Here is a 10,456-nt window from a genome sequence, read left to right on the forward strand (position 1 = left end):
AGACATAGTAAGGGCCGCAGTGGGATCATCTCTTCTTCACACCACGACGCTGATTGGAGAAGATACTGATCTCCTCGTCTTACTTCTTTACTATGCACAGAGAGATAGCAAGGGCCTTTATTTCAGATCAGACAAGTCGAAAGCTGATGGCAGTTTTAAAGTGTACGCCATAAACCATTTGAAAGAAGTACTCGGACAGGATGTGTGTTCTCAGTTGCTGTTCATCCATGCTGTGACTGGCTGTGATACAACTTCCCAGATCTTCGGAGTTGGCAAAAAGACAGCATTCCAAAAACTTGTAAAAGGGGATCCTGTCCTTCAGGCTTGTGCCAATGCATTCACTGTACCAAACCAGACAACAGATGTGATCGATGACCTTGGGTGCCAAGCAATGGCTGTCTTTTTTGGTGGAAAGTGCACAGATTCGCTTGCAAAAATGAGATATAACATTTTCAGCAAGAAGGTTGTCTCAGCTTCATCAACGGTAACGCCTGAACGTCTACCACCAACTGAATCTGCTACCAAATTCCACTGTCGTAGAGCATACTACCAGGTCATGGTCTGGATGGGAACAGATGATGGTATAGATGCTCTAGACTGGGGCTGGAAACTGCAGGACAATAGATTTGTCCCACTCATGTCAACAATGAATGCTGCTCCAGACAGTCTCTTGAAGGTCATTCATTGTAACTGTACCACTGCCTGCAAGACACTTCGCTGCTCATGCAGAAAATATGGACTACCTTGTACTACTGTCTGTGGACCATGTCAACTTCATGAATGTGACAATCCACATAACAAGTTTCTCCCAGAGGATCCTGAAGATGATGATGAGTAGGCCTAAAGACCACAATAAGTGGGTCATTTATTTTGTGTTCAACACCAAAGCCAGCTTTCTAGGTTGAATATAATAACCAATTTTAATTTTAGCCAAAATAAGCTACAGGCAGCCATTTTGATGATGCAAATGATGCATTCCTAGCAGATATATTTAGCTAGATATTTTGCTCGTTATTAATGTATAGAGGTGCCAGAATCAGTTTATAAATCCTTTCGAAATGTTTTCCCATTTGAGATACAGGCATTCTAAGCTCCCAGTCGTCATTTTGGACACCATTTTGAAAATTAAGCCTCTTCGGAAGGTGTATTTCCCTAAAACTTTAGTATGTTCCTAAGCCGGATTTGGGGTCCTCACGGGGTAGGGACCTTGGTTGTCGATACTGGAGATGACGGGTGCTCAAGTAATCTCGCCTTATGGTACATACATGTGGGTATATGCATGTATATATGTATATATATGTATGTGTGTATATATATGTATATATATATATATATTCTTATTAATTTATATATTTAATTTATACATGACTATTTTATTTTTCATTATTCTGATTTAACTGATGGTCTTGTCATTGTCGTTATTATTATTATTATTATTATTATTATTATTATTATTATTATTATTATTATTATTATTATTATTATTATTATTATTATTATTATTATTATTATTATCATTATTATTACTGTTATTGTCCTGTGATGTCTTGTTTATTAGTATTGTTATTGTATTGTATTGTCTTGTTTCATGGTGAAAAGGGAAAATAAAGAAAAACTGTAAAAAAGAAAAGAAAAAAGAAAAAAGTATGTTCCTAAGTATGTCTAGGGGTACTTGGGGTACCAGAATCAAATGACAAAATCATTTATATAATTTTTATATTGACATATATATAGCCATTTTAAGCTTGGCCAGCCGCAATTTTGGATGCCATCTTGAAAATGAAGCCTTTCTGGAAGGTGTATTTTCCTAGTATGTTAGTGAGCATGCCCAGAGGTACCAGAATCAGTTGAGAAATCCTTTGCACCATTTTCTTAATTTGAGATATAGCCATTTTAATCGCCCCGGCGCCATCTGGGACGCCATCTTGGAAATGACTGCTTTCGGAGGGGTCGATTTTGGTCGACTTTTAGTATGTTATTTAGCACGCCCAATACTACCAGAATCCATTGAAAAACCTTTTGTATCAATTTTTTTGGGGTTAAACCATATATTGACTCGCCTACCATTCTCTTGTAACATCTCCTTTTTTTCCCTTTTTTTTTTAGATAAGTTACAACTCCTTAGTGCAAATTATTAACCACCATGGATAAATTTTTTTTTTTTAAACACTCAGCTCTATAAGTCCAGTCTTTGTGGTGCTCTCACCAGCCTACCACTGGCTCTATAAATTCAGTCTTTGTGGCACTCTCACCAGCTACCACTGGCTCTATAAGTCCAGTCTTTGTGGCGCTCTCACCAGCCTACCACTGGCTCTATAAGTTCAGTCATTGTGGCGCTCTCACCAACCTATCACTGGCTCTATAAGTTCAGTCTTTGTGGCGCTCTCACCAGCTACCACTGGACGTCCTGTACTCTGGCGCCGGTGGAGGGTCCTCCGCATGCTGGTACAGGCCCTCCGCCTGAACGGCCTGACTTCCTGGGTGTGTTACTGTCCATCCCTTCGCTGGGCGGACTGCTGTGTCGCTCCTCAGGTGGGCTGCTGTGCTGAACGCTGTGTTGCTCCGGGCGGCGTCCGGTCACATCCTCCTCCGCTGGTCGCAGGTCCACCCGGTTCCGCCGGTAGAATGTCCCCTCGACCTCTACCAAGTACGATCTGGGGGCCACCGGTTGCAGGCACACTCCTCTCCTCCACTTGCCCGTCCCGTCTCCAGGCAGGGGCTTCATTCTTATGTCCTGGCCGATACACAGCTCGGGCAGATCTCTAGCCCACTTGTCATAACCAAGCTTGGCCGCTTTATGCTTAACCCGCAGCTTCTCAGGAACCCCCGTGACCACGCTGGGCCCCAGGAGCGAGTCAGCGACCGGAAGTGGGGTCTTCAGTCTCCGGGACATCAAGTCAAGTCAAGTCAAGAGTTTTAATTGTCACGGCATACAAGTATACAATGAAATGCGGGTGGTCTTGCCCGCAACGATGTGCAATACAGTGGTACAACATATAATAGAATCCAATAAAAAAACAACATTGTGCAATAAACAGGTAACAGGTAACATGGTGTGACATCTCGGTATCTGTACATAGTTATTTACAGAGCATATAGGACATGCTAGGTAGCTTTGGTAGTGCAATACACTGTTCCTGTTGTTATACTAATTTAAAGTGGCCTTTCCTTTTGGCCATAAGTGTGCGTGTGTGCGGCATGAGTGTGTGCCCGCTCATGTTAAAGTGTTAAAGTGGCTGCTAGTGTGTGAGCGTGTCGTGTGTGTATTCATGTGTGCTTGTGTGTGGATAGTTCAGTGTTCTGTGGCACTCAATGTTCATTGTTCAAGGCTCTGATGGCCTGGGGGAAGAAGCTGAGCCTAAGCCTCTCTGTCCTAGTAGCTGGGGTTCGCAAGCGTCTGCCTGACCTCAGCAGCTGGAACAGGCTGTTATTGGGGTGGTGGGGGTCTTTCATTATTCTGCAGGCTCTGGATTTGCACCTCTTGTTGTATAGAACCTGCAGGGGAGGTAGTGCAATACCCGTGGTACGCTCGGCTGAGCGCACCACTCTCTGTAGGGCCTTCTTGTCCTGTGCCGTGCTGTTTCCATACCAGGCAGTGATGTTTCCGGTCAAGATGCTCTCTACAGCTCCTGAGTAGAAGGACTGGAGTATCTTCCCCGATACTCTGAACTTCCTTAACTGTCTCAGGTGGTAGAGGCGCTGCTTCGCCTACTTTACTACTGTGTCTATGTGTGTTGACCATGTCAGATCCTCTGAGATGTGGACCCCCAGGTACTTAAAGCTGCTCACCCTGTCCACGGTAGCCCCGTTAATCATCAGTGGTGTGTGTGTCTCCTGCTGTCCTCTCCTATAATCCACGATCAGCTCCTTGGTTTTACCAATGTTCAGGAGCAGGCTGTTGTCCTGGCACCAGCGTTCCAGTACCTCAACCTCCTCCCGGTAGGCCTTCTCGTCGTTGTCCGAGATCAGCCCCACCACCACCGTGTCATCTGCGAACTTCACTATGGAGTTGGAGCTGAACTTGGCCACACAATAGTGTGTGTAGAGTGAGTACAGCAGGGGGCTCAGAACACAGCCCTGGGGGGACCCGATGCTCAGGGTGATGGTGTTGGAGGTCTGACCCCCCACCCTGACTGCCTGGGGTCTTTCACTCAGAAAGTCCAGTACCCAGGCGCTCAGGGCGGAGCTCAGACCCAGCTCGATCAGCTTGTCCACCAGTCTGGTGGGGACTATGGTGTTGAACGCTGAGCTGTAGTCAATGACGGTCAAGGTGAGAGAGGGTGCTGTGCAGTACCTGGGAGACCGCGTCGTCAGTGGACCTGTTTGTCCTGTATGCAAATTGCATAGGGTCCATATCACTGGGGAGGGAGGCACAAATGTGGTCCTTGACCAGCCTCTCGAAACATTTCATGACCACAGAGGTGAGTGCCACCGGTCTGTAGTCATTTGGACATGTTGGGGAGGGTTTCTTCGGTACAGGGATGATGGTAGACATCTTGAAGCAGGCAGGGACCACTGACTCCGCCAGGGATTGATTAAATATGGCGGTGAACACCGGGGCAAGCTGGTTGGCACAGGACTTAAGTATGCGTCCTGTTATACCATCTGGGCCAGCAGCCTTCCTGGTGTTCACCTGCATAAATGCTCTTCTCACACTGTGTTCCGACAACAAGAGAGCGTCCCCGCCCCCCCGCGGTTGCCCCCCCCCCCCTCCACAACAGCCGGCGCGCCAGTGACGTCACTAGCCAGAGAGCTAGCGGCGACACTGTCTACACCAAACCAAGCGTAGAAGGAGTTGAGTTTGTCCGCGAGAGAGGCGTCGTTGCTCCCCATTGAGGGGGCGCTGACTTTGTAGTCAGTTATTGTCTTCAGTCCCCGCCACAAGCCTCTTGTGTCGTTTTGTGCCATTTGTGTCTCCAGTTTATCAGCATATGTTCTCTTAGCAAGTTTAACAGCCTTGCGCAGAGTATAGACTGAAGCCTTGTACTCTTCCATGTTTCCTGACTCTCTGCCCAGGTTATAAGCCGTGGTGCGAGAGTTCAGGGCTGCTCTAATAGTACTGTCCACCCACGGTTTCTGGTTTGGGAAAACCTGCACCTTTTTCGTGGGGACAATACTATCAGCGAGTGTTGATATGAAGCTCACAACGGTATCAGCGTACTCATTGACGTCACTGGCGCTTTCTCGAAACATATCCCAATCCGTGTCTGCGAGCGCATCCTGGAGCGTGGCCTCTGATTCGTCAGACCATTTTCTTGTCTCACGTGACATGACGGCGTCACGTAATCTTTGTTTGTAGGCAGGGAATAATAAAATGGAGTCGTGATCGCTCGCGCTTGCAGCACCCATCAACTCTGCGCTGGGCTGCTGAGCATGCCCTCTGTGGGCGTGTGTTCCTCCACTGCAAGATAGCCAACCATGGGTCGTTACCTGCACTAGCTGCCTTCACTATCTTCACCGCCGATTCAGCCTTTCCATTAGACCTCGGGTGCCTGGGCGAGAACATGACATGGTCGAAATCCCATTCCTTTGCAAACTTTCAAAATCTTTCAGTCAAACTGAGAACCACAGTCTGTTATCATCACCCGGTCAGGCTGCCCGTGATGATCAACCATGAGTAGGAAGTCTTTGCCCGCTTGTCTGAACAAATCCATACTGACAATCTGCCATGGCCGTGTTGGGAGTGCATGTGACATCATTGTCTCCCGCTGCTGCTCATGAGAATATTCATTACACGCTGAACACTGGCTCACGTAATCCTTGATTTCACCCTGCATGTTGGGCCAGTACAGCGTGTCTCTGGCCTGTCGGTAGCAGGCATCTCCTCCTACATGGCTGGCGTGTATGCGTTTCAACATTTCTCCCCGTAACGCTTTCGGCACTATGACTCGCTGGCTTTTGAAGAGCACCCCATCTTGTGCGCTGATCTCGTCCCTGATTGACCAATACTCTCTGATCGCCAGCGGAGTCTTTTCCCGGTGATCTGGCCATCCCCGGAGCACTGCCGCTTTCAGCAACTGAAGGGTTTCATCTCCCCCAGTGTGTTGCCTGATCTGATTCAGCTGCTGGCTGGTGACATTCAGATAATCAGCCTGATTCATCTGTTCAGTGTCCTCTTGAGCCCGCTGCAGACTGTGTGTTTCATGTGTCCCATGTCAGTCCTCTGTGGTGGAGCCGTGGCCCTGCTCAATGTGTCACTGATGTGCATGTCCGGGCCTGGCTTGTATATGACCTTGAGGTTGTAGCTCTGTAGCGTGAGCAGCATGCTCTGGAGCCGTTTGGGTGCGGTGAGGAGGGGTTTGTTGAATATCGAGATGAGTGGCTTGTGGTCCGTTTCCGCCATGATCTCCCCCCGTCCATACAGATAATAGTGAAAGCACTGGCACGCAAACACAATACTCAGACACTCTTTCTCATCATACTACCTACTATGCTAACATGTCTATACTACTATGCACTCAAGACTGTAGCACTTAAGTTCAACACTGTTTGACGAACAATCTTACTTACTTACCTTGGGTCTCCTAAAAGGCGCTATATACATTTAAGATATTATTATTAGTATTATTAGCTGCCAGAGGTCTACCCTTCCTGCTGACTTGTTGTACAGGATTTCTAAGTTGCTTTGGATAAAAGCGTCAGCTAAATGACTAAATCTAAATGTAAGTGATCACTGCACTGGCAGGCAGGTTCACTTGAACTACAGTCAAATTCAAGTCGTTAATTATGACAAAGCTTTGTCAGGACAGTCGTGTGAACTTTGAGGGTGCAGAAAGGGTGCACACAGGTTCCAGTTTGCAGGTTGGAAATGCTCATAATATACTAGATAGATAGATAGATAGATAGATAGATAGATAGATAGATAGATAGATAGATACTTTATTAATCCCCTTGGGGAAATTCAGGGTATCTCGCAGCTCACATAGTATACAGACATTGACCGTTCCCATACAGTTATTACACGTTATGTCTGCATCATGAATTAAAAATAAGTACATGATAAAATTCAATTGAATCATACCCATCAATATTAAATATGAGCGTGATTAGATAAAAGCAGGTGTATAAAAACAGTGTATAAAAACAGGTGTAAAAACAGATCTAAAAAAAAACAGATGTAAAAAACAGGTGTAAAAACAGGTGTAAAAACAGGTGTGTGGGTCAGAGTCCCCCGCACTATAATACGCTGTTGTACAGTCTGATGGCTGTGGGGACAAAGGACCTCCTGTGCCGCTCAGTCCGTGAGTGCAGGGAGATGAGCCGCCAGTGTGACATGTGTTTATGATGAGACCATTAAAAGAGTCTTGATAGCCAGTGAATTGGAATGGAGTCAGACGATACTCGTCTAGTAGCACTCGTCATGTGACGATGTTTATTGGGGACTGGAGATTGCCACCACATGATCCTGAAACCACTGTCCACCTATCTGGACCTTCTAAAAATAGAAAAAGTGTTTTCTAAATTGTACTCTACCACCAGTAAGTTCGACTTGTAGTGGCCAATGTTTGTTTTATTGTATGAGGAGGGGGAAATGTGATTTGTTATTGTAATAATAATACATCAGATTTATATAGCGCTTTTCCAAATGCTCAAAGACACTTTAACAAAGCAAAACAATACAATACATTACAGATTTAGTAGAGAAATAAATTGGATTGTTCATGTTGTTGGGGTCAAAAAGTTCATGTGTTGAAAGCAAGGGTAAAAAGGTGGGTTTTGAGGGCTTGTTTGAACGGTGAAAGAGTGTCTGCATGACGGATATGGTTTGGAAGGGTGTTCCAGAGGGTGGGGGCAGCTGCAGCGAAGGCCCTGTCGCCCCAGGTCCGGAGCTTAGTTCTGATGGGTTGGAGGAGGTTAGTGTCTGCGGACCTGAGGCGGCGGGTAGGCGTGTGGTGGAGAAGGAGGTCAGAGAGGTATTGGTTGTTATTGTTATTTTGAACTGAATCCTGTACATGATGGGGAGCCAGTGGATTGTAAAACTCTTTGATTTAATAAAGTATATTATAAAACAATGTGCCATGATTGCTTTTTATTCTTTATCTCAAAGATGTAGATTGGATGGAATGAAACTTTATTCAACAACTTTACAAACCAACAACTAATTCAAAACATATGACGACAGATTTATTTGAAAGCAGTAGAGGCATTGTTTTTTAGTCTGTCCGTTTGAGTTGTGTTATATATAAATGGTAAATGGCTGTATTTATATAGCGCTTTTATCCAAAACGCTTCACAATTTGTTCCTCACATTTTACCCATTCACTCACACATTAACAATGCAAGGTGCCAACCTGCTCATCGGGAGCAGTTGGGGGTTAAGTGTCTTGCTCAAGGACACTTCGACACACTGCCCGGGAGGAGCGGGAATCGAACCGGACACCTCCGGATTACCAGACGACTGCTCTACTTACCGAGCCACTGTCGCCCAATATATAGCACCTCTTGTCAAACAGTTAGGTTAGGCCCACCTATCATCCCTACCCACGTGATGTCACATCATCACATCCATGTCCTCGCTTTTGATTAACATACAATAAGAAATATTTTTAAGAAATATCAAGCTGATGAGTCATCCTACGTGTCTATATAGCCAATTAAAACCCAGCTCTGAAATACACACATACAAGACGAGACATGCCACAAGAGGGTGCTATCAACAAGTCCCTAAAGCAAAAACAGGCTCAATGCAACGAAAAGTGCTGTGAAGAATTTGCCCGATCACATCTCTAAAGAAAAAACTAAATCAAGTTTCAAAAGACAATTGAAAAGGCATCTAGTAGAAACCCAAAGATTGTAAGGTAATGACACAGCAGGGCACACATTTAGCACACAAACACACACACATGTGAGTGAGCCCTCATCAGTGCGATTCATTCTTCTCTTTTATTTTCATTTCAGGTAGTTGTACCGTAAGATAATTTGAAGGCTGGCATCTGTAAATGCAGATATAAGTACTTTATTCTTATTTTATTATCATTATTTTCTTTCCAATTAAATGAAAATCATAAAATAAGTGGTATATGATGGAAAATATGAAAGTCAATGCTTGAAGGAAAATGGACTTCGGAAATGTTTTCATTCTATTTATTTACTGTTCTGTAAAAGTCTTGTTGAATGTAATGTTTTGTGGACCCCAGGAAGACTAGTTGTTGTCATGCAACAGCTAATGGGGATCCTAATAAACTCAATACATTTTTGTTTGTGGATATACACAACATAGAATAATATCTTAAAACTGATGCATTTTCTGAATAAATATCTCAGAAAAAGTGTGATTGTATTGCCTATAATCATGTATTGGTATAAAACTTTTCTGGTTTTGTGCTACAATTATCCAACAATGGGAATTTAACCTATTTTTAAAGAGTCAACTCTTTCAAACAATAGATGTTTGGAATGTATGATTCTTAATGTTTTAAATGTTTTTCTTCCTTTTAATTTTTCTCCTGTATTCAGAAACTGGCCTTTAAACAAATCGTTTGGACTTCCGTCTTTATGTGATGTCACACGAAAAAGCTCATTGCAATACGCGTCCTCGACTCGTGTGTATGTGGAAAATGCCGCCCTTTCCACTCCCGCCTCACAGTCCATCACATCTCCCAGATAGCAAAACTGCTTCACCTCCTCCAGCACCTCCCCCTCCCACCACTAGACCACCATCTCCAACCACCTCCTCCTCTTCCCTCTCACGTGGGGCATCTAAAATCCATCACTCCCCTCAGATTTTCCAAACCTGAACATCTTTGGTGACACCATTTGTCACATTCTATACACAGCACAGAGTTTACTCCCAGTCCTCGTCCTCTTCCACAGACTCCACATGGGTATCTTCCTGACTGAATCCTCCTTCACTCCCTGTTATCATTACCTTCGTCTTGTCGATATTTATCTTCATTCCCCTCTTCTTCATTCCATTAGTTTGTCAGAGGAAAGCAACAGTTGTGATTGGAGGATCAAGAAGACGGATACAGCATGTCAATTAACCTCTTGCTCAGGGGTCTCAAATTCGCGGCCCGCAGGCCAATTGCGGCCCGCAAGATGATATTTTGCGGCCCCCTACCTGACATCAAATTATTATTATTATTTAATTTTTTTTATCATTTTCCCCCTCCTTTTTCCTCCGATTTTCTCCCATCCCAATGTTAGTCGTTATGCCAATTCCTAATCCCCTTCCTGGTCGCTGCGCGCTTACCCCCCACAGTCGGTCTGGGAGAGTGGAGGCTACCACGTGCTTCCTCCGACACACGTCCAGCCAATCAACCGCTTCTTTTCACCTGGCAGCGCAGATTCTCACTGAGAGGGCGTAGCGTGTGGAAGGATCACACTATCCCACTTAGATCCTATCCGCGCTTAGCAGGCGCCCCGACCGAACTGTAGGAGTCGCTGTTTACAACGACCCGGACCCACCCCGCCAGCTTCTCCCACCCTCTAATACTGCCAATTGTATTAGTGTGAA

Source organism: Notolepis coatsorum, assembly GCF_963971535.1.
Source record: "Notolepis coatsorum genome assembly, chromosome: 13".
Taxonomy (NCBI): Eukaryota; Metazoa; Chordata; class Actinopteri; order Aulopiformes; family Paralepididae; genus Notolepis; species Notolepis coatsorum.